This window comes from Hyla sarda, unplaced genomic scaffold (genome assembly GCF_029499605.1).
Source record: "Hyla sarda isolate aHylSar1 unplaced genomic scaffold, aHylSar1.hap1 scaffold_779, whole genome shotgun sequence".
In the NCBI taxonomy this organism is placed as follows: Eukaryota; Metazoa; Chordata; class Amphibia; order Anura; family Hylidae; genus Hyla; species Hyla sarda.
Genome location: NW_026610802.1, coordinates 129503 through 151460, shown reverse-complemented (window position 1 = coordinate 151460; position 21958 = coordinate 129503). Strand labels below are relative to the sequence as shown.

Sequence of the window (21958 nt, the reverse complement as noted above, 5' to 3'; positions counted from 1 at the left end):
TCGCTGAACAGTCGCTTTTTATGTATTCAGAACCTATGTATAATGATGTAAAAATGCTCTAGAAGCTAAAGTCGCAGAAATGTCACACATATTTGGCCTGCAACTTTCTGTGCGACAAATTCAGACAGGAAAAATCAGTATAAATCCTTAGAAAATTATCCCCCAGTGTCTCCATCTGCTGGCGGTATTGAATAAGCATTGCTGCACTGATGGGGTATGCATTAGACGAAAAAAAAGAAGAAAAAGAAGAATAATACGCCCAGAAAAGAGGCGAAAAGGAGAAAAACGTAAAAAAACGTGAAAAAAAAGTAAGAGGAAGAGAAGGGAAAAAAAGGTGGAAATGGGTTTAAAAGTGATTTCGGCGGAGAAATATATATATATATATATATATATATATATATATATATATATACGCGCACACACACACATATATATAAACGTATTCTCCGTTGAGATATTGCAGCCGCTGCTGTGTCCAGGCCCAGGAGCCTTAGCACTGTGCTGTGATGTCACTCAATACCACTGACATCACTAGGTGTAAACAACATCTCTCCTTTGCTGTGTATGTGACTATGGAGCTGTTTGGTGATGTCGTCTATTATGGCCTTCATAGAAGCAACAGGAGATTGTTGCATCCATCTTGAACCCTCAGAACTACAGTGCTATGATGTCACTCACTTCCACAGGCCTTGCAGAGTGTAAACAACAACAACCCAGCTTTGTTGTGTATGTAACCATAGGGATTTGTGATGTCACCTAGAACCTTCACAGCAGCGACAGCTTTATGAGGAGCATCAGCACTGCTCTGCCTGAGCAGAACCATCACCGCCATAGGTTGTCAAATAACCCGGATTTAACCCACACAGGTAAGTCCAATGGGGTGCAGGCATGTCCTCTATGCTTACAGCTTCCCGTGGGTGTTGGTTTGATACCGTTTGGGGACAGCCAAGGAGGCATCTGCAGGCAACAAAGGTAGGTGTGTGCTTGTGTGTGTGTTTCCTATGCAGATCCTAAGCCCAGTGTCACATGCAAGTAGGAGGAGTAAGAAGGGTTCCTGGCAAATCCGGGTTATGGATTGCATTTAAAAAGGCCCCGTGGGAGTGCAATGGGCCCCTGTCTTGCTGCTTAGCAATAATGGTATGGGTTTAGGTTCTGCTGTGTGTACTGGTGGTTGACTGCCCCCCAGCCCAGAGTGTGCATGGAAAATTGTCTGGCAGCCTCCCTGACAGCAAGCAGTGATAGTGCCCATGAAGGGGACCTTGTTGGGCCCGCCCCTTTCACGGTTATCGCTTCTCGGCCTTTTGGCTAAGATCAAGTGTAGTATCTGTTCTTATCAGTTTTCATGCTGGTGGGGATGGGTGCTGCATGGAGGATGCAGGTGTACCAGGGCTTTCCGGGGCTGGTTCTGAGGAATCAGCTCGACGGCTGCCCCGATGTGACCTGTTCCCTCCGGGTCTCGCCATGAGGCTGAGAGGGTCTAGAGCCGAGGTACTTTTGTGCCTCGGGGAGTGGTGACCCCCGAGGTGCCGAAACTCACTGGGAGAATAGACTCACTGAGTTGAAGCACGGGCACCATAATCTCTTCACCTTGTGGCACTCACCTCTTGATTCCCGGCCTTCTGGCTAGGATCAGAGAAATTTTTATAGATCCGGCCGGATGTCCGGGCAGTATATCTGCACACATTCACTTATTTATTTCTTTTTTGTCTCACTGTGTCACTTTTTGCGTGTTGTGTGTTCACAGGATTTGTCAGGATGCGGTAGCCCTTCTGGGTGTCCCTCCTGGCGGTCTAGGGGAGGTGTGTGTGGCCATTAGGTTCCGCACCTCCCTGCAAACACCCCGGGTACTCCTGCTTTGGCAGGGTACCTACCGTAATCGGCTCTGCGGGCAGATACCTTGGCTAACGCCAAGGGGGATGCCGGGAGCATTTGTGGTCCCCTAGTAGCTTCGGCGAAAAGGGACATCGAACCTGGAACCTCGCAGGTACCTTTTGGTCCGGAGGCGAAGGGTAAGGTTTGTTGGGGGGCCTCTCTCCTATCGGAGAAGGGCTTGCGATAGACCGCATCCTTTGTGCACGTTTTTTTAGTGTAACACGTTTGCACTTTTTCTTGCACTTTGGGTGAATCGAAAGCACGTTCCTCGGCTTTAGATATAAAAAAAAAAAAAAAAAAAAATCTGTTCTTATCAGTTTAATATCTGATACGTCCCCTATCTGGGGACCATATATTAAATGGATTTTTGAGAACGGGGGCCGATTTCGAAGCTTGCTTCCGTCGCCCTATGCATTGACCCGATATGGCAGTATCTTCGGGTACAGTGCACCACCCCCTTACAGGGTTAAAAAGAAAGATTCCTACTTTCATTGCTACCTGCTTGCTGGCTAGCCAGCTAGCCAGCCCTGTGGGCCTTGCTGCTGCTGCTGCTGCTGCTGCAGCCAAAAAACAATAGGTGGTGCTGCTGCTGCTTCTGCTGCTTCTGCTTGTGTCTGGCCGCTGTTGGAGCGTCCAGGCACAGGACTTCTGCTGCTGCTGACTAAATGGCCTCCTTAATTGGATCATTTGAGTAGCCAGCACACCTGTGCAGGTAGGGCATGACATGATAGGCAGCTGCCTTGATAGCGGGTGGGTGCTGAATGTTCCTAATTGACAAAATAAGATTAATGCTTATGAAGAAATATAAAATCTCATCCCTTCCCCAATATCGCGCCACACCCCTACCCCTTAATTCCCTGGTTGAACTTGATGGACATATGTCTTTTTTCGACCGTACTAACTATGTAACTATGTAACATAACATGGGGGGGGGGGGGGGTCTCCTGGCTGTTCACACAGGTGTGTCATTGCTGTACATTGACCATGCATTGCTTCTGTGGTATTGCAAAGGCAAAGACAAATGCTTCCAGCCATCCATTGCACTAATGGATTGGTCATCAGCTGGCTGTCTATGTCCCGCATCAATATAGACCAAAGTACAGAGGGTTAGGCTATGCTATTGTGCACCTACCTGATGCATCAGAAGGTGCGAGGCCCTTGCTAAATTCTGTGCACAGACTTTGAGATCCATGCTTTAGACTGTATCTAAACCTGCTCCAACATGGACTGACATTCTGGCCTACTTTCAGCCGATGCGACTTGTCTGTCGCTGAACAGTCGCTTTTTATGTATTCAGAACCTATGTATAATGATGTAAAAATGCTCTAGAAGCTAAAGTCGCAGAAATGTCACACATATTTGGCCTGCAACTTTCTGTGCGACAAATTCAGACAGGAAAAATCAGTATAAATCCTTAGAAAATTATCCCCTAGTGTCTCCATCTGCTGGCGGTATTGAATAAGCATTGCTGCACTGATGGGGTATGCATTAGACGAAAAAAAAGAAGAAAAAGAAGAATAATACGCCCAGAAAAGAGGCGAAAAGGAGAAAAACGTAAAAAAACGTGAAAAAAAAGTAAGAGGAAGAGAAGGGAAAAAAAGGTGGAAATGGGTTTAAAAGTGATTTCGGCGGAGAAATATATATATATATATATATATATATATATATATATATATACGCGCACACACACACACATATATATAAACGTATTCTCCGTTGAGATATTGCAGCCGCTGCTGTGTCCAGGCCCAGGAGCCTTAGCACTGTGCTGTGATGTCACTCAATACCACTGACATCACTAGGTGTAAACAACATCTCTCCTTTGCTGTGTATGTGACTATGGAGCTGTTTGGTGATGTCGTCTATTATGGCCTTCATAGAAGCAACAGGAGATTGTTGCATCCATCTAGAACCCTCAGAACTACAGTGCTATGATGTCACTCACTTCCACAGGCCTTGCAGAGTGTAAACAACAACAACCCAGCTTTGTTGTGTATGTAACCATAGGGATTTGTGATGTCACCTAGAACCTTCACAGCAGCGACAGCTTTATGAGGAGCATCAGCACTGCTCTGCCTGAGCAGAACCATCACCGCCATAGGTTGTCAAATAACCCGGATTTAACCCACACAGGTAAGTCCAATGGGGTGCAGGCATGTCCTCTATGCTTACAGCTTCCCGTGGGTGTTGGTTTGATACCGTTTGGGGACAGCCAAGGAGGCATCTGCAGGCAACAAAGGTAGGTGTGTGCTTGTGTGTGTGTTTCCTATGCAGATCCTAAGCCCAGTGTCACATGCAAGTAGGAGGAGTAAGAAGGGTTCCTGGCAAATCCGGGTTATGGATTGCATTTAAAAAGGCCCCGTGGGAGTGCAATGGGCCCCTGTCTTGCTGCTTAGCAATAATGGTATGGGTTTAGGTTCTGCTGTGTGTACTGGTGGTTGACTGCCCCCCAGCCCAGAGTGTGCATGGAAAATTGTCTGGCAGCCTCCCTGACAGCAAGCAGTGATAGTGCCCATGAAGGGGACCTTGTTGGGCCCGCCCCTTTCACGGTTATCGCTTCTCGGCCTTTTGGCTAAGATCAAGTGTAGTATCTGTTCTTATCAGTTTAATATCTGATACGTCCCCTATCTGGGGACCATATATTAAATGGATTTTTGAGAACGGGGGCCGATTTCGAAGCTTGCTTCCGTCGCCCTATGCATTGACCCGATATGGCAGTATCTTCGGGTACAGTGCACCACCCCCTTACAGGGTTAAAAAGAAAGATTCCTACTTTCATTGCTACCTGCTTGCTGGCTAGCCAGCTAGCCAGCCCTGTGGGCCTTGCTGCTGCTGCTGCTGCTGCAGCCAAAAAACAAAAGGTGGTGCTGCTGCTGCTTCTGCTGCTTCTGCTTCTGCTTGTGTCTGGCCCCTGTTGGAGCGTCCAGGCACAGGACTTCTGCTGCTGCTGACTAAATGGCCTCCTTAATTGGATCATTTGAGTAGCCAGCACACCTGTGCAGGTAGGGCATGACATGATAGGCAGCTGCCTTGATAGCGGGTGGGTGCTGAATGTTCCTAATTGACAAAATAAGATTAATGCTTATGAAGAAATATAAAATCTCATCCCTTCCCCAATATCGCGCCACACCCCTACCCCTTAATTCCCTGGTTGAACTTGATGGACATATGTCTTTTTTCGACCGTACTAACTATGTAACTATGTAACATAACATGGGGGGGGGGGGGGGGTCTCCTGGCTGTTCACACAGGTGTGTCATTGCTGTACATTGACCATGCATTGCTTCTGTGGTATTGCAAAGGCAAAGACAAATGCTTCCAGCCATCCATTGCACTAATGGATTGGTCATCAGCTGGCTGTCTATGTCCCGCATCAATATAGACCAAAGTACAGAGGGTTAGGCTATGCTATTGTGCACCTACCTGATGCATCAGAAGGTGCGAGGCCCTTGCTAAATTCTGTGCACAGACTTTGAGATCTATGCTTTAGACTGTATCTAAACCTGCTCCAACATGGACTGACATTCTGGCCTACTTTCAGCCGATGCGACTTGTCTGTCGCTGAACAGTCGCTTTTTATGTATTCAGAACCTATGTATAATGATGTAAAAATGCTCTAGAAGCTAAAGTCGCAGAAATGTCACACATATTTGGCCTGCAACTTTCTGTGCGACAAATTCAGACAGGAAAAATCAGTATAAATCCTTAGAAAATTATCCCCTAGTGTCTCCATCTGCTGGCGGTATTGAATAAGCATTGCTGCACTGATGGGGTATGCATTAGACGAAAAAAAAGAAGAAAAAGAAGAATAATACGCCCAGAAAAGAGGCGAAAAGGAGAAAAACGTAAAAAAACGTGAAAAAAAAGTAAGAGGAAGAGAAGGGAAAAAAAGGTGGAAATGGGTTTAAAAGTGATTTCGGCGGAGAAATATATATATATATATATATATATATATATATATATATATATATATATACGCGCACACACACACACATATATATAAACGTATTCTCCGTTGAGATATTGCAGCCGCTGCTGTGTCCAGGCCCAGGAGCCTTAGCACTGTGCTGTGATGTCACTCAATACCACTGACATCACTAGGTGTAAACAACATCTCTCCTTTGCTGTGTATGTGACTATGGAGCTGTTTGGTGATGTCGTCTATTATGGCCTTCATAGAAGCAACAGGAGATTGTTGCATCCATCTAGAACCCTCAGAACTACAGTGCTATGATGTCACTCACTTCCACAGGCCTTGCAGAGTGTAAACAACAACAACCCAGCTTTGTTGTGTATGTAACCATAGGGATTTGTGATGTCACCTAGAACCTTCACAGCAGCGACAGCTTTATGAGGAGCATCAGCACTGCTCTGCCTGAGCAGAACCATCACCGCCATAGGTTGTCAAATAACCCGGATTTAACCCACACAGGTAAGTCCAATGGGGTGCAGGCATGTCCTCTATGCTTACAGCTTCCCGTGGGTGTTGGTTTGATACCGTTTGGGGACAGCCAAGGAGGCATCTGCAGGCAACAAAGGTAGGTGTGTGCTTGTGTGTGTGTTTCCTATGCAGATCCTAAGCCCAGTGTCACATGCAAGTAGGAGGAGTAAGAAGGGTTCCTGGCAAATCCGGGTTATGGATTGCATTTAAAAAGGCCCCGTGGGAGTGCAATGGGCCCCTGTCTTGCTGCTTAGCAATAATGGTATGGGTTTAGGTTCTGCTGTGTGTACTGGTGGTTGACTGCCCCCCAGCCCAGAGTGTGCATGGAAAATTGTCTGGCAGCCTCCCTGACAGCAAGCAGTGATAGTGCCCATGAAGGGGACCTTGTTGGGCCCGCCCCTTTCACAGTTATCGCTTCTCGGCCTTTTGGCTAAGATCAAGTGTAGTATCTGTTCTTATCAGTTTAATATCTGATACGTCCCCTATCTGGGGACCATATATTAAATGGATTTTTGAGAACGGGGGCCGATTTCGAAGCTTGCTTCCGTCGCCCTATGCATTGACCCGATATGGCAGTATCTTCGGGTACAGTGCACCACCCCCTTACAGGGTTAAAAAGAAAGATTCCTACTTTCATTGCTACCTGCTTGCTGGCTAGCCAGCTAGCCAGCCCTGTGGGCCTTGCTGCTGCTGCTGCTGCTGCAGCCAAAAAACAAAAGGTGGTGCTGCTGCTGCTTCTGCTGCTTCTGCTTCTGCTTGTGTCTGGCCGCTGTTGGAGCGTCCAGGCACAGGACTTCTGCTGCTGCTGACTAAATGGCCTCCTTAATTGGATCATTTGAGTAGCCAGCACACCTGTGCAGGTAGGGCATGACATGATAGGCAGCTGCCTTGATAGCGGGTGGGTGCTGAATGTTCCTAATTGACAAAATAAGATTAATGCTTATGAAGAAATATAAAATCTCATCCCTTCCCCAATATCGCGCCACACCCCTACCCCTTAATTCCCTGGTTGAACTTGATGGACATATGTCTTTTTTCGACCGTACTAACTATGTAACTATGTAACATAACATGGGGGGGGGGGGGGGGTCTCCTGGCTGTTCACACAGGTGTGTCATTGCTGTACATTGACCATGCATTGCTTCTGTGGTATTGCAAAGGCAAAGACAAATGCTTCCAGCCATCCATTGCACTAATGGATTGGTCATCAGCTGGCTGTCTATGTCCCGCATCAATATAGACCAAAGTACAGAGGGTTAGGCTATGCTATTGTGCACCTACCTGATGCATCAGAAGGTGCGAGGCCCTTGCTAAATTCTGTGCACAGACTTTGAGATCTATGCTTTAGACTGTATCTAAACCTGCTCCAACATGGACTGACATTCTGGCCTACTTTCAGCCGATGCGACTTGTCTGTCGCTGAACAGTCGCTTTTTATGTATTCAGAACCTATGTATAATGATGTAAAAATGCTCTAGAAGCTAAAGTCGCAGAAATGTCACACATATTTGGCCTGCAACTTTCTGTGCGACAAATTCAGACAGGAAAAATCAGTATAAATCCTTAGAAAATTATCCCCCAGTGTCTCCATCTCCTGGCGGTATTGAATAAGCATTGCTGCACTGATGCGGTATGCATTAGACGAAAAAAAAGAAGAAAAAGAAGAATAATACGCCCAGAAAAGAGGCGAAAAGGAGAAAAACGTAAAAAAACGTGAAAAAAAAGTAAGAGGAAGAGAAGGGAAAAAAAGGTGGAAATGGGTTTAACCCCTTAAGGACCGGAGGTTTTTCCGTTTTTGCATTTTCGTTTTTTGCTCCTTGCCTTTAAAAAATCATAACTCTTTCAAATTTACACCTAAAAATCCATATGATGGCTTATTTTTTGCGCCACCAATTCTACTTTGTAATGACGTCAGTCATTTTGCCCAAAAATCTATGGTGAAGCGGGAAAAAAAATCATTGTGCGACAAAATTGAAAAAAAAAACGCTGTTTTGTAACTTTTGGGGGCTTCCGTTTCTACGTAGTACATTTTTCGGTAAAAATGACACCTGATATGTATTCTGTAGGTCCATACGATTAAAATGATACCCTACTTATATAGGTTTGATTTTGTCGGACTTCTGGAAAAAATCATAACTACATGCAGGAAAATTAATACGTTTAAAATTGTCATCTTCTGACCCCTATAACTTTTTTATTTTTCCATGTATGGGGCGGTATGAGGGCTCATTTTTTGCGCCGTGATCTGAAGTTTTTAACGGTACCATTTTTGCATTGATAGGACTTATTGATCACTTTTTATTCATTTTTAAATGATATAAAAAGTGACCAAAAATGCACTATTTTGGACTTTGGAATTTTTTTGCGCGCACGCCATTGACCGAGCGGTTTAATTAATGATATATTTTTATAATTCGGACATTTCCGCACGCGGTGATACCACATATGTTTATTTTTATTTTTATTTACACTGTGTTTTTTTTTTTATTGGAAAAGGGGGGTGATTCAAACTTTTAATAGGGGAGGAGTTAAATGATCTTTATTCACTTTTTTTTTTCACTTTTTTTTTGCAGTGTTATAGGTCCCATAGGGACCTATAACACTGCACACACTGATCTTCTATGTTGATCACTGGTTTCTCATAAGAAACCAGTGATCAACTTTTCTGCCGGATGACTGCTCAGGCCTGGATCTCAGGCACTGAGCAGTCATTCGGCGATCGGACAGCGAGGAGGCAGGTAGGGGCCCTCCCGCTGTCCTGTCAGCTGTTCGGGATGCCGCGATTTCACCGCGGCTATCCCGAACAGCCCACTGAGCTAGCCGGGATGCTTTCGGTTTCACTTTAGACGCGGCGTTCAACTTTGAACGCCGCGTCTAAAGGGTTAATAGCGCGCGGCACAGCGATCAATGCCGCGCGCTATTAGCCACGGGTCCCGGCCGTTGTTAGAGGCCGGGCCCGACCCGCTATGACGCGGGGCCACGCCGTGGCCCCGCGTTATAGATCGGGAGTGGACACATGACGTTCCAGTACGTCATGTGTCCTTAAGGGGTTAAAAGTGATTTCGGCGGAGAAATATATATATATATATATATATATATATATATATATATACGCGCACACACACACATATATATAAACGTATTCTCCGTTGAGATATTGCAGCCGCTGCTGTGTCCAGGCCCAGGAGCCTTAGCACTGTGCTGTGATGTCACTCAATACCACTGACATCACTAGGTGTAAACAACATCTCTCCTTTGCTGTGTATGTGACTATGGAGCTGTTTGGTGATGTCGTCTATTATGGCCTTCATAGAAGCAACAGGAGATTGTTGCATCCATCTAGAACCCTCAGAACTACAGTGCTATGATGTCACTCACTTCCACAGGCCTTGCAGAGTGTAAACAACAACAACCCAGCTTTGTTGTGTATGTAACCATAGGGATTTGTGATGTCACCTAGAACCTTCACAGCAGCGACAGCTTTATGAGGAGCATCAGCACTGCTCTGCCTGAGCAGAACCATCACCGCCATAGGTTGTCAAATAACCCGGATTTAACCCACACAGGTAAGTCCAATGGGGTGCAGGCATGTCCTCTATGCTTACAGCTTCCCGTGGGTGTTGGTTTGATACCGTTTGGGGACAGCCAAGGAGGCATCTGCAGGCAACAAAGGTAGGTGTGTGCTTGTGTGTGTGTTTCCTATGCAGATCCTAAGCCCAGTGTCACATGCAAGTAGGAGGAGTAAGAAGGGTTCCTGGCAAATCCGGGTTATGGATTGCATTTAAAAAGGCCCCGTGGGAGTGCAATGGGCCCCTGTCTTGCTGCTTAGCAATAATGGTATGGGTTTAGGTTCTGCTGTGTGTACTGGTGGTTGACTGCCCCCCAGCCCAGAGTGTGCATGGAAAATTGTCTGGCAGCCTCCCTGACAGCAAGCAGTGATAGTGCCCATGAAGGGGACCTTGTTGGGCCCGCCCCTTTCACGGTTATCGCTTCTCGGCCTTTTGGCTAAGATCAAGTGTAGTATCTGTTCTTATCAGTTTTCATGCTGGTGGGGATGGGTGCTGCATGGAGGATGCAGGTGTACCAGGGCTTTCCGGGGCTGGTTCTGAGGAATCAGCTCGACGGCTGCCCCGATGTGACCTGTTCCCTCCGGGTCTCGCCATGAGGCTGAGAGGGTCTAGAGCCGAGGTACTTTTGTGCCTCGGGGAGTGGTGACCCCGAGGTGCCGAAACTCACTGGGAGAATAGGCTCACTGAGTTGAAGCACGGGCACCATAATCTCTTCACCTTGTGGCACTCACCTCTTGATTCCCGGCCTTCTGGCTAGGATCAGAGAAATTTTTATAGATCCGGCCGGATGTCCGGGCAGTATATCTGCACACATTCACTTATTTATTTATTTTTTGTCTCACTGTGTCACTTTTTGCGTGTTGTGTGTTCACAGGATTTGTCAGGATGCGGTAGCCCTTCTGGGTGTCCCTCCTGGCGGTCTAGGGGAGGTGTGTGTGGCCATTAGGTTCCGCACCTCCCTGCAAACACCCCGGGTACTCCTGCTTCGCAGGGTACCTACCGTAATCGGCTCTGCGGGCAGATACCTTGGCTAACGCCAAGGGGGATGCCGGGAGCATTTGTGGTCTCCTAGTAGCTTCGGCGAAAAGGGACATCGAACCTGGAACCTCGCAGGTACCTTTTGGTCCGGAGGCGAAGGGTAAGGTTTGTTGGGGGGCCTCTCTCCTATCGGAGAAGGGCTTGCGATAGACCGCATCCTTTGTGCACGTTTTTTTAGTGTAACACGTTTGCACTTTTTCTTGCACTTTGGGTGAATCGAAAGCACGTTCCTCGGCTTTAGATAAAAAAAAAAAAAAAAAAAAAAATCTGTTCTTATCAGTTTAATATCTGATACGTCCCCTATCTGGGGACCATATATTAAATGGATTTTTGAGAACGGGGGCCGATTTCGAAGCTTGCTTCCGTCGCCCTATGCATTGACCCGATATGGCAGTATCTTCGGGTACAGTGCACCACCCCCTTACAGGGTTAAAAAGAAAGATTCCTACTTTCATTGCTACCTGCTTGCTGGCTAGCCAGCTAGCCAGCCCTGTGGGCCTTGCTGCTGCTGCTGCTGCTGCAGCCAAAAAACAAAAGGTGGTGCTGCTGCTGCTTCTGCTGCTTCTGCTTCTGCTTGTGTCTGGCCGCTGTTGGAGCGTCCAGGCACAGGACTTCTGCTGCTGCTGACTAAATGGCCTCCTTAATTGGATCATTTGAGTAGCCAGCACACCTGTGCAGGTAGGGCATGACATGATAGGCAGCTGCCTTGATAGCGGGTGGGTGCTGAATGTTCCTAATTGACAAAATAAGATTAATGCTTATGAAGAAATATAAAATCTCATCCCTTCCCCAATATCGCGCCACACCCCTACCCCTTAATTCCCTGGTTGAACTTGATGGACATATGTCTTTTTTCGACCGTACTAACTATGTAACTATGTAACATAACATGGGGGGGGGGGGGGGTCTCCTGGCTGTTCACACAGGTGTGTCATTGCTGTACATTGACCATGCATTGCTTCTGTGGTATTGCAAAGGGAAAGACAAATGCTTCCAGCCATCCATTGCACTAATGGATTGGTCATCAGCTGGCTGTCTATGTCCCGCATCAATATAGACCAAAGTACAGAGGGTTAGGCTATGCTATTGTGCACCTACCTGATGCATCAGAAGGTGCGAGGCCCTTGCTAAATTCTGTGCACAGACTTTGAGATCTATGCTTTAGACTGTATCTAAACCTGCTCCAACATGGACTGACATTCTGGCCTACTTTCAGCCGATGCGACTTGTCTGTCGCTGAACAGTCGCTTTTTATGTATTCAGAACCTATGTATAATGATGTAAAAATGCTCTAGAAGCTAAAGTCGCAGAAATGTCACACATATTTGGCCTGCAACTTTCTGTGCGACAAATTCAGACAGGAAAAATCAGTATAAATCCTTAGAAAATTATCCCCCAGTGTCTCCATCTGCTGGCGGTATTGAATAAGCATTGCTGCACTGATGGGGTATGCATTAGACGAAAAAAAAGAAGAAAAAGAAGAATAATACGCCCAGAAAAGAGGCGAAAAGGAGAAAAACGTAAAAAAACGTGAAAAAAAAGTAAGAGGAAGAGAAGGGAAAAAAAGGTGGAAATGGGTTTAACCCCTTAAGGACCGGAGGTTTTTCCGTTTTTGCATTTTCGTTTTTTGCTCCTTGCCTTTAAAAAATCATAACTCTTTCAAATTTACACCTAAAAATCCATATGATGGCTTATTTTTTGCGCCACCAATTCTACTTTGTAATGACGTCAGTCATTTTGCCCAAAAATCTATGGTGAAGCGGGAAAAAAAATCATTGTGCGACAAAATTGAAAAAAAAAACGCTGTTTTGTAACTTTTGGGGGCTTCCGTTTCTACGTAGTACATTTTTCGGTAAAAATGACACCTGATATGTATTCTGTAGGTCCATACGATTAAAATGATACCCTACTTATATAGGTTTGATTTTGTCGGACTTCTGGAAAAAATCATAACTACATGCAGGAAAATTAATACGTTTAAAATTGTCATCTTCTGACCCCTATAACTTTTTTATTTTTCCGTGTATGGGGCGGTATGAGGGCTCATTTTTTGCGCCGTGATCTGAAGTTTTTAACGGTACCATTTTTGCATTGATAGGACTTATTGATCACTTTTTATTCATTTTTAAATGATATAAAAAGTGACCAAAAATGCACTATTTTGGACTTTGGAATTTTTTTGCGCGCACGCCATTGACCGAGCGGTTTAATTAATGATATATTTTTATAATTCGGACATTTCCGCACGCGGTGATACCACATATGTTTATTTTCATTTTTATTTACACTGTGTTTTTTTTTTTATTGGAAAAGGGGGGTGATTCAAACTTTTAATAGGGGAGGAGTTAAATGATCTTTATTCACTTTTTTTTTTCACTTTTTTTTTGCAGTGTTATAGGTCCCATAGGGACCTATAACACTGCACACACTGATCTTCTATGTTGATCACTGGTTTCTCATAAGAAACCAGTGATCAACTTTTCTGCCGGATGACTGCTCAGGCCTGGATCTCAGGCACTGAGCAGTCATTCGGCGATCGGACAGCGAGGAGGCAGGTAGGGGCCCTCCCGCTGTCCTGTCAGCTGTTCGGGATGCCGCGATTTCACCGCGGCTATCCCGAACAGCCCACTGAGCTAGCCGGGATGCTTTCGGTTTCACTTTAGACGCGGCGTTCAACTTTGAACGCCGCGTCTAAAGGGTTAATAGCGCGCGGCACAGCGATCAATGCCGCGCGCTATTAGCCACGGGTCCCGGCCGTTGTTAGAGGCCGGGCCCGACCCGCTATGACGCGGGGCCACGCCGTGGCCCCGCGTTATAGATCGGGAGTGGACACATGACGTTCCAGTACGTCATGTGTCCTTAAGGGGTTAAAAGTGATTTCGGCGGAGAAATATATATATATATATATATATATATATATATATATATATATACGCGCACACACACACATATATATAAACGTATTCTCCGTTGAGATATTGCAGCCGCTGCTGTGTCCAGGCCCAGGAGCCTTAGCACTGTGCTGTGATGTCACTCAATACCACTGACATCACTAGGTGTAAACAACATCTCTCCTTTGCTGTGTATGTGACTATGGAGCTGTTTGGTGATGTCGTCTATTATGGCCTTCATAGAAGCAACAGGAGATTGTTGCATCCATCTAGAACCCTCAGAACTACAGTGCTATGATGTCACTCACTTCCACAGGCCTTGCAGAGTGTAAACAACAACAACCCAGCTTTGTTGTGTATGTAACCATAGGGATTTGTGATGTCACCTAGAACCTTCACAGCAGCGACAGCTTTATGAGGAGCATCAGCACTGCTCTGCCTGAGCAGAACCATCACCGCCATAGGTTGTCAAATAACCCGGATTTAACCCACACAGGTAAGTCCAATGGGGTGCAGGCATGTCCTCTATGCTTACAGCTTCCCGTGGGTGTTGGTTTGATACCGTTTGGGGACAGCCAAGGAGGCATCTGCAGGCAACAAAGGTAGGTGTGTGCTTGTGTGTGTGTTTCCTATGCAGATCCTAAGCCCAGTGTCACATGCAAGTAGGAGGAGTAAGAAGGGTTCCTGGCAAATCCGGGTTATGGATTGCATTTAAAAAGGCCCCGTGGGAGTGCAATGGGCCCCTGTCTTGCTGCTTAGCAATAATGGTATGGGTTTAGGTTCTGCTGTGTGTACTGGTGGTTGACTGCCCCCCAGCCCAGAGTGTGCATGGAAAATTGTCTGGCAGCCTCCCTGACAGCAAGCAGTGATAGTGCCCATGAAGGGGACCTTGTTGGGCCCGCCCCTTTCACGGTTATCGCTTCTCGGCCTTTTGGCTAAGATCAAGTGTAGTATCTGTTCTTATCAGTTTAATATCTGATACGTCCCCTATCTGGGGACCATATATTAAATGGATTTTTGAGAACGGGGGCCGATTTCGAAGCTTGCTTCCGTCGCCCTATGCATTGACCCGATATGGCAGTATCTTCGGGTACAGTGCACCACCCCCTTACAGGGTTAAAAAGAAAGATTCCTACTTTCATTGCTACCTGCTTGCTGGCTAGCCAGCTAGCCAGCCCTGTGGGCCTTGCTGCTGCTGCTGCTGCTGCTGCTGCAGCCAAAAAACAAAAGGTGGTGCTGCTGCTGCTTCTGCTGCTTCTGCTTCTGCTTGTGTCTGGCCGCTGTTGGAGCGTCCAGGCACAGGACTTCTGCTGCTGCTGACTAAATGGCCTCCTTAATTGGATCATTTGAGTAGCCAGCACACCTGTGCAGGTAGGGCATGACATGATAGGCAGCTGCCTTGATAGCGGGTGGGTGCTGAATGTTCCTAATTGACAAAATAAGATTAATGCTTATGAAGAAATATAAAATCTCATCCCTTCCCCAATATCGCGCCACACCCCTACCCCTTAATTCCCTGGTTGAACTTGATGGACATATGTCTTTTTTCGACCGTACTAACTATGTAACTATGTAACATAACATGGGGGGGGGGGGGGGTCTCCTGGCTGTTCACACAGGTGTGTCATTGCTGTACATTGACCATGCATTGCTTCTGTGGTATTGCAAAGGGAAAGACAAATGCTTCCAGCCATCCATTGCACTAATGGATTGGTCATCATCTGGCTGTCTATGTCCCGCATCAATATAGACCAAAGTACAGAGGGTTAGGCTATGCTATTGTGCACCTACCTGATGCATCAGAAGGTGCGAGGCCCTTGCTAAATTCTGTGCACAGACTTTGAGATCTATGCTTTAGACTGTATCTAAACCTGCTCCAACATGGACTGACATTCTGGCCTACTTTCAGCCGATGCGACTTGTCTGTCGCTGAACAGTCGCTTTTTATGTATTCAGCACCTATGTATAATGTTGTAAAAATGCTCTAGAAGCTAAAGTCGCAGAAATGTCACACATATTTGGCCTGCAACTTTCTGTGCGACAAATTCAGACAGGAAAAATCAGTATAAATCCTTAGAAAATTATCCCCCAGTGTCTCCATCTGCTGGCGGTATTGAATAAGCATTGCTGCACTGATGGGGTATGCATTAGACGAAAAAAAAGAAGAAAAAGAAGAATAATACGCCCAGAAAAGAGGCGAAAAGGAGAAAAACGTAAAAAAACGTGAAACAAAAGTAAGAGGAAGAGAAGGGAAAAAAAGGTGGAAATGGGTTTAAAAGTGATTTCGGCGGAGAAATATATATATATATATATATATATATATATATATATATATATACGCGCACACACACACATATATATAAACGTATTCTCCGTTGAGATATTGCAGCCGCTGCTGTGTCCAGGCCCAGGAGCCTTAGCACTGTGCTGTGATGTCACTCAATACCACTGACATCACTAGGTGTAAACAACATCTCTCCTTTGCTGTGTATGTGACTATGGAGCTGTTTGGTGATGTCGTCTATTATGGCCTTCATAGAAGCAACAGGAGATTGTTGCATCCATCTAGAACCCTCAGAACTACAGTGCTATGATGTCACTCACTTCCACAGGCCTTGCAGAGTGTAAACAACAACAACCCAGCTTTGTTGTGTATGTAACCATAGGGATTTGTGATGTCACCTAGAACCTTCACAGCAGCGACAGCTTTATGAGGAGCATCAGCACTGCTCTGCCTGAGCAGAACCATCACCGCCATAGGTTGTCAAATAACCCGGATTTAACCCACACAGGTAAGTCCAATGGGGTGCAGGCATGTCCTCTATGCTTACAGCTTCCCGTGGGTGTTGGTTTGATACCGTTTGGGGACAGCCAAGGAGGCATCTGCAGGCAACAAAGGTAGGTGTGTGCTTGTGTGTGTGTTTCCTATGCAGATCCTAAGCCCAGTGTCACATGCAAGTAGGAGGAGTAAGAAGGGTTCCTGGCAAATCCGGGTTATGGATTGCATTTAAAAAGGCCCCGTGGGAGTGCAATGGGCCCCTGTCTTGCTGCTTAGCAATAATGGTATGGGTTTAGGTTCTGCTGTGTGTACTGGTGGTTGACTGCCCCCCAGCCCAGAGTGTGCATGGAAAATTGTCTGGCAGCCTCCCTGACAGCAAGCAGTGATAGTGCCCATGAAGGGGACCTTGTTGGGCCCGCCCCTTTCACGGTTATCGCTTCTCGGCCTTTTGGCTAAGATCAAGTGTAGTATCTGTTCTTATCAGTTTAATATCTGATACGTCCCCTATCTGGGGACCATATATTAAATGGATTTTTGAGAACGGGGGCCGATTTCGAAGCTTGCTTCCGTCGCCCTATGCATTGACCCGATATGGCAGTATCTTCGGGTACAGTGCACCACCCCCTTACAGGGTTAAAAAGAAAGATTCCTACTTTCATTGCTACCTGCTTGCTGGCTAGCCAGCTAGCCAGCCCTGTGGGCCTTGCTGCTGCTGCTGCTGCTGCTGCAGCCAAAAAACAAAAGGTGGTGCTGCTGCTGCTTCTGCTGCTTCTGCTTCTGCTTGTGTCTGGCCGCTGTTGGAGCGTCCAGGCACAGGACTTCTGCTGCTGCTGACTAAATGGCCTCCTTAATTGGATCATTTGAGTAGCCAGCACACCTGTGCAGGTAGGGCATGACATGATAGGCAGCTGCCTTGATAGCGGGTGGGTGCTGAATGTTCCTAATTGACAAAATAAGATTAATGCTTATGAAGAAATATAAAATCTCATCCCTTCCCCAATATCGCGCCACACCCCTACCCCTTAATTCCCTGGTTGAACTTGATGGACATATGTCTTTTTTCGACCGTACTAACTATGTAACTATGTAACATAACATGGGGGGGGGGGGGGGGTCTCCTGGCTGTTCACACAGGTGTGTCATTGCTGTACATTGACCATGCATTGCTTCTGTGGTATTGCAAAGGCAAAGACAAATGCTTCCAGCCATCCATTGCACTAATGGATTGGTCATCAGCTGGCTGTCTATGTCCCGCATCAATATAGACCAAAGTACAGAGGGTTAGGCTATGCTATTGTGCACCTACCTGATGCATCAGAAGGTGCGAGGCCCTTGCTAAATTCTGTGCACAGACTTTGAGATCTATGCTTTAGACTGTATCTAAACCTGCTCCAACATGGACTGACATTCTGGCCTACTTTCAGCCGATGCGACTTGTCTGTCGCTGAACAGTCGCTTTTTATGTATTCAGAACCTATGTATAATGATGTAAAAATGCTCTAGAAGCTAAAGTCGCAGAAATGTCACACATATTTGGCCTGCAACTTTCTGTGCGACAAATTCAGACAAGAAAAATCAGTATAAATCCTTAGAAAATTATCCCCCAGTGTCTCCATCTGCTGGCGGTATTGAATAAGCATTGCTGCACTGATGGGGTATGCATTAGACGAAAAAAAAGAAGAAAAAGAAGAATAATACGCCCAGAAAAGAGGCGAAAAGGAGAAAAACGTAAAAAAACGTGAAAAAAAAGTAAGAGGAAGAGAAGGGAAAAAAAGGTGGAAATGGGTTTAAAAGTGATTTCGGCGGAGAAATATATATATATATATATATATATATATATATATATACGCGCACACACACACATATATATAAACGTATTCTCCGTTGAGATATTGCAGCCGCTGCTGTGTCCAGGCCCAGGAGCCTTAGCACTGTGCTGTGATGTCACTCAATACCACTGACATCACTAGGTGTAAACAACATCTCTCCTTTGCTGTGTATGTGACTATGGAGCTGTTTGGTGATGTCGTCTATTATGGCCTTCATAGAAGCAACAGGAGATTGTTGCATCCATCTAGAACCCTCAGAACTACAGTGCTATGATGTCACTCACTTCCACAGGCCTTGCAGAGTGTAAACAACAACAACCCAGCTTTGTTGTGTATGTAACCATAGGGATTTGTGATGTCACCTAGAACCTTCACAGCAGCGACAGCTTTATGAGGAGCATCAGCACTGCTCTGCCTGAGCAGAACCATCACCGCCATAGGTTGTCAAATAACCCGGATTTAACCCACACAGGTAAGTCCAATGGGGTGCAGGCATGTCCTCTATGCTTACAGCTTCCCGTGGGTGTTGGTTTGATACCGTTTGGGGACAGCCAAGGAGGCATCTGCAGGCAACAAAGGTAGGTGTGTGCTTGTGTGTGTGTTTCCTATGCAGATCCTAAGCCCAGTGTCACATGCAAGTAGGAGGAGTAAGAAGGGTTCCTGGCAAATCCGGGTTATGGATTGCATTTAAAAAGGCCCCGTGGGAGTGCAATGGGCCCCTGTCTTGCTGCTTAGCAATAATGGTATGGGTTTAGGTTCTGCTGTGTGTACTGGTGGTTGACTGCCCCCCAGCCCAGAGTGTGCATGGAAAATTGTCTGGCAGCCTCCCTGACAGCAAGCAGTGATAGTGCCCATGAAGGGGACCTTGTTGGGCCCGCCCCTTTCACGGTTATCGCTTCTCGGCCTTTTGGCTAAGATCAAGTGTAGTATCTGTTCTTATCAGTTTAATATCTGATACGTCCCCTATCTGGGGACCATATATTAAATGGATTTTTGAGAACGGGGGCCGATTTCGAAGCTTGCTTCCGTCGCCCTATGCATTGACCCGATATGGCAGTATCTTCGGGTACAGTGCACCACCCCCTTACAGGGTTAAAAAGAAAGATTCCTACTTTCATTGCTACCTGCTTGCTGGCTAGCCAGCTAGCCAGCCCTGTGGGCCTTGCTGCTGCTGCTGCTGCTGCAGCCAAAAAACAAAAGGTGGTGCTGCTGCTGCTTCTGCTGCTTCTGCTTGTGTCTGGCCGCTGTTGGAGCGTCCAGGCACAGGACTTCTGCTGCTGCTGACTAAATGGCCTCCTTAATTGGATCATTTGAGTAGCCAGCACACCTGTGCAGGTAGGGCATGACATGATAGGCAGCTGCCTTGATAGCGGGTGGGTGCTGAATGTTCCTAATTGACAAAATAAGATTAATGCTTATGAAGAAATATAAAATCTCATCCCTTCCCCAATATCGCGCCACACCCCTACCCCTTAATTCCCTGGTTGAACTTGATGGACATATGTCTTTTTTCGACCGTACTAACTATGTAACTATGTAACATAACATGGGGGGGGGGGGGGGTCTCCTGGCTGTTCACACAGGTGTGTCATTGCTGTACATTGACCATGCATTGCTTCTGTGGTATTGCAAAGGGAAAGACAAATGCTTCCAGCCATCCATTGCACTAATGGATTGGTCATCAGCTGGCTGTCTATGTCCCGCATCAATATAGACCAAAGTACAGAGGGTTAGGCTATGCTATTGTGCACCTACCTGATGCATCAGAAGGTGCGAGGCCCTTGCTAAATTCTGTGCACAGACTTTGAGATCTATGCTTTAGACTGTATCTAAACCTGCTCCAACATGGACTGACATTCTGGCCTACTTTCAGCCGATGCGACTTGTCTGTCGCTGAACAGTCGCTTTTTATGTATTCAGAACCTATGTATAATGATGTAAAAATGCTCTAGAAGCTAAAGTCGCAGAAATGTCACACATATTTGGCCTGCAACTTTCTGTGCGACAAATTCAGACAGGAAAAATCAGTATAAATCCTTAGAAAATTATCCCCCAGTGTCTCCATCTGCTGGCGGTATTGAATAAGCATTGCTGCACTGATGGGGTATGCATTAGACAAAAAAAAGAAGAAAAAGAAGAATAATACGCCCAGAAAAGAGGCGAAAAGGAGAAAAACGTAAAAAAACGTGAAAAAAAAGTAAGAGGAAGAGAAGGGAAAAAAAGGTGGAAATGGGTTTAAAAGTGATTTCGGCGGAGAAATATATATATATATATATATATATATATATATATACGCGCACACACACACATATATATAAACGTATTCTCCGTTGAGATATTGCAGCCGCTGCTGTGTCCAGGCCCAGGAGCCTTAGCACTGTGCTGTGATGTCACTCAATACCACTGACATCACTAGGTGTAAACAACATCTCTCCTTTGCTGTGTATGTGACTATGGAGCTGTTTGGTGATGTCGTCTATTATGGCCTTCATAGAAGCAACAGGAGATTGTTGCATCCATCTAGAACCCTCAGAACTACAGTGCTATGATGTCACTCACTTCCACAGGCCTTGCAGAGTGTAAACAACAACAACCCAGCTTTGTTGTGTATGTAACCATAGGGATTTGTGATGTCACCTAGAACCTTCACAGCAGCGACAGCTTTATGAGGAGCATCAGCACTGCTCTGCCTGAGCAGAACCATCACCGCCATAGGTTGTCAAATAACCCGGATTTAACCCACACAGGTAAGTCCAATGGGGTGCAGGCATGTCCTCTATGCTTACAGCTTCCCGTGGGTGTTGGTTTGATACCGTTTGGGGACAGCCAAGGAGGCATCTGCAGGCAACAAAGGTAGGTGTGTGCTTGTGTGTGTGTTTCCTATGCAGATCCTAAGCCCAGTGTCACATGCAAGTAGGAGGAGTAAGAAGGGTTCCTGGCAAATCCGGGTTATGGATTGCATTTAAAAAGGCCCCGTGGGAGTGCAATGGGCCCCTGTCTTGCTGCTTAGCAATAATGGTATGGGTTTAGGTTCTGCTGTGTGTACTGGTGGTTGACTGCCCCCCAGCCCAGAGTGTGCATGGAAAATTGTCTGGCAGCCTCCCTGACAGCAAGCAGTGATAGTGCCCATGAAGGGGACCTTGTTGGGCCCGCCCCTTTCACGGTTATCGCTTCTCGGCCTTTTGGCTAAGATCAAGTGTAGTATCTGTTCTTATCAGTTTAATATCTGATACGTCCCCTATCTGGGGACCATATATTAAATGGATTTTTGAGAACGGGGGCCGATTTTGAAGCTTGCTTCCGTCGCCCTATGCATTGACCCGATATGGCAGTATCTTCGGGTACAGTGCACCACCCCCTTACAGGGTTAAAAAGAAAGATTCCTACTTTCATTGCTACCTGCTTGCTGGCTAGCCAGCTAGCCAGCCCTGTGGGCCTTGCTGCTGCTGCTGCTGCTGCTGCAGCCAAAAAACAAAAGGTGGTGCTGCTGCTGCTTCTGCTGCTTCTGCTTCTGCTTGTGTCTGGCCGCTGTTGGAGCG

At 46.2% G+C, this 21958-nt stretch overlaps 8 non-coding genes and 2 pseudogenes across 8 annotated transcripts; all 10 read left to right on the top strand.

Annotated features, from left to right (window-relative positions):
- The first annotated feature begins 1285 nt into the window (after nucleotides 1–1285).
- LOC130346229 (U2 spliceosomal RNA) lies at nucleotides 1286–1445 on the top strand (annotated as a pseudogene).
- A 694-nt stretch (nucleotides 1446–2139) lies between these two features.
- LOC130346220 (U2 spliceosomal RNA) lies at nucleotides 2140–2328 on the top strand. Its single transcript, XR_008884570.1, has one exon. It is a non-coding gene; the product is annotated as a U2 spliceosomal RNA (small nuclear RNA).
- Nucleotides 2329–4424: 2096 nt separating this feature from the next.
- On the top strand, nucleotides 4425–4615 carry LOC130346272 (U2 spliceosomal RNA). The gene has a single exon (XR_008884607.1). It is a non-coding gene; the product is annotated as a U2 spliceosomal RNA (small nuclear RNA).
- Nucleotides 4616–6723: 2108 nt separating this feature from the next.
- Nucleotides 6724–6914, top strand: LOC130346271 (U2 spliceosomal RNA). The gene has a single exon (XR_008884606.1). It is a non-coding gene; the product is annotated as a U2 spliceosomal RNA (small nuclear RNA).
- A 3384-nt stretch (nucleotides 6915–10298) lies between these two features.
- Nucleotides 10299–10458, top strand: LOC130346228 (U2 spliceosomal RNA; annotated as a pseudogene).
- Nucleotides 10459–11150: 692 nt separating this feature from the next.
- Nucleotides 11151–11339, top strand: LOC130346222 (U2 spliceosomal RNA). The gene has a single exon (XR_008884571.1). It is a non-coding gene; the product is annotated as a U2 spliceosomal RNA (small nuclear RNA).
- Nucleotides 11340–14726: 3387 nt separating this feature from the next.
- On the top strand, nucleotides 14727–14917 carry LOC130346270 (U2 spliceosomal RNA). Its single transcript, XR_008884605.1, has one exon. It is a non-coding gene; the product is annotated as a U2 spliceosomal RNA (small nuclear RNA).
- Nucleotides 14918–17022: 2105 nt separating this feature from the next.
- LOC130346268 (U2 spliceosomal RNA) lies at nucleotides 17023–17213 on the top strand. The gene has a single exon (XR_008884603.1). It is a non-coding gene; the product is annotated as a U2 spliceosomal RNA (small nuclear RNA).
- Nucleotides 17214–19310: 2097 nt separating this feature from the next.
- LOC130346267 (U2 spliceosomal RNA) lies at nucleotides 19311–19501 on the top strand. The gene has a single exon (XR_008884602.1). It is a non-coding gene; the product is annotated as a U2 spliceosomal RNA (small nuclear RNA).
- A 2084-nt stretch (nucleotides 19502–21585) lies between these two features.
- LOC130346218 (U2 spliceosomal RNA) lies at nucleotides 21586–21776 on the top strand. Its single transcript, XR_008884568.1, has one exon. It is a non-coding gene; the product is annotated as a U2 spliceosomal RNA (small nuclear RNA).
- The last annotated feature ends 182 nt before the right edge of the window (nucleotides 21777–21958 follow it).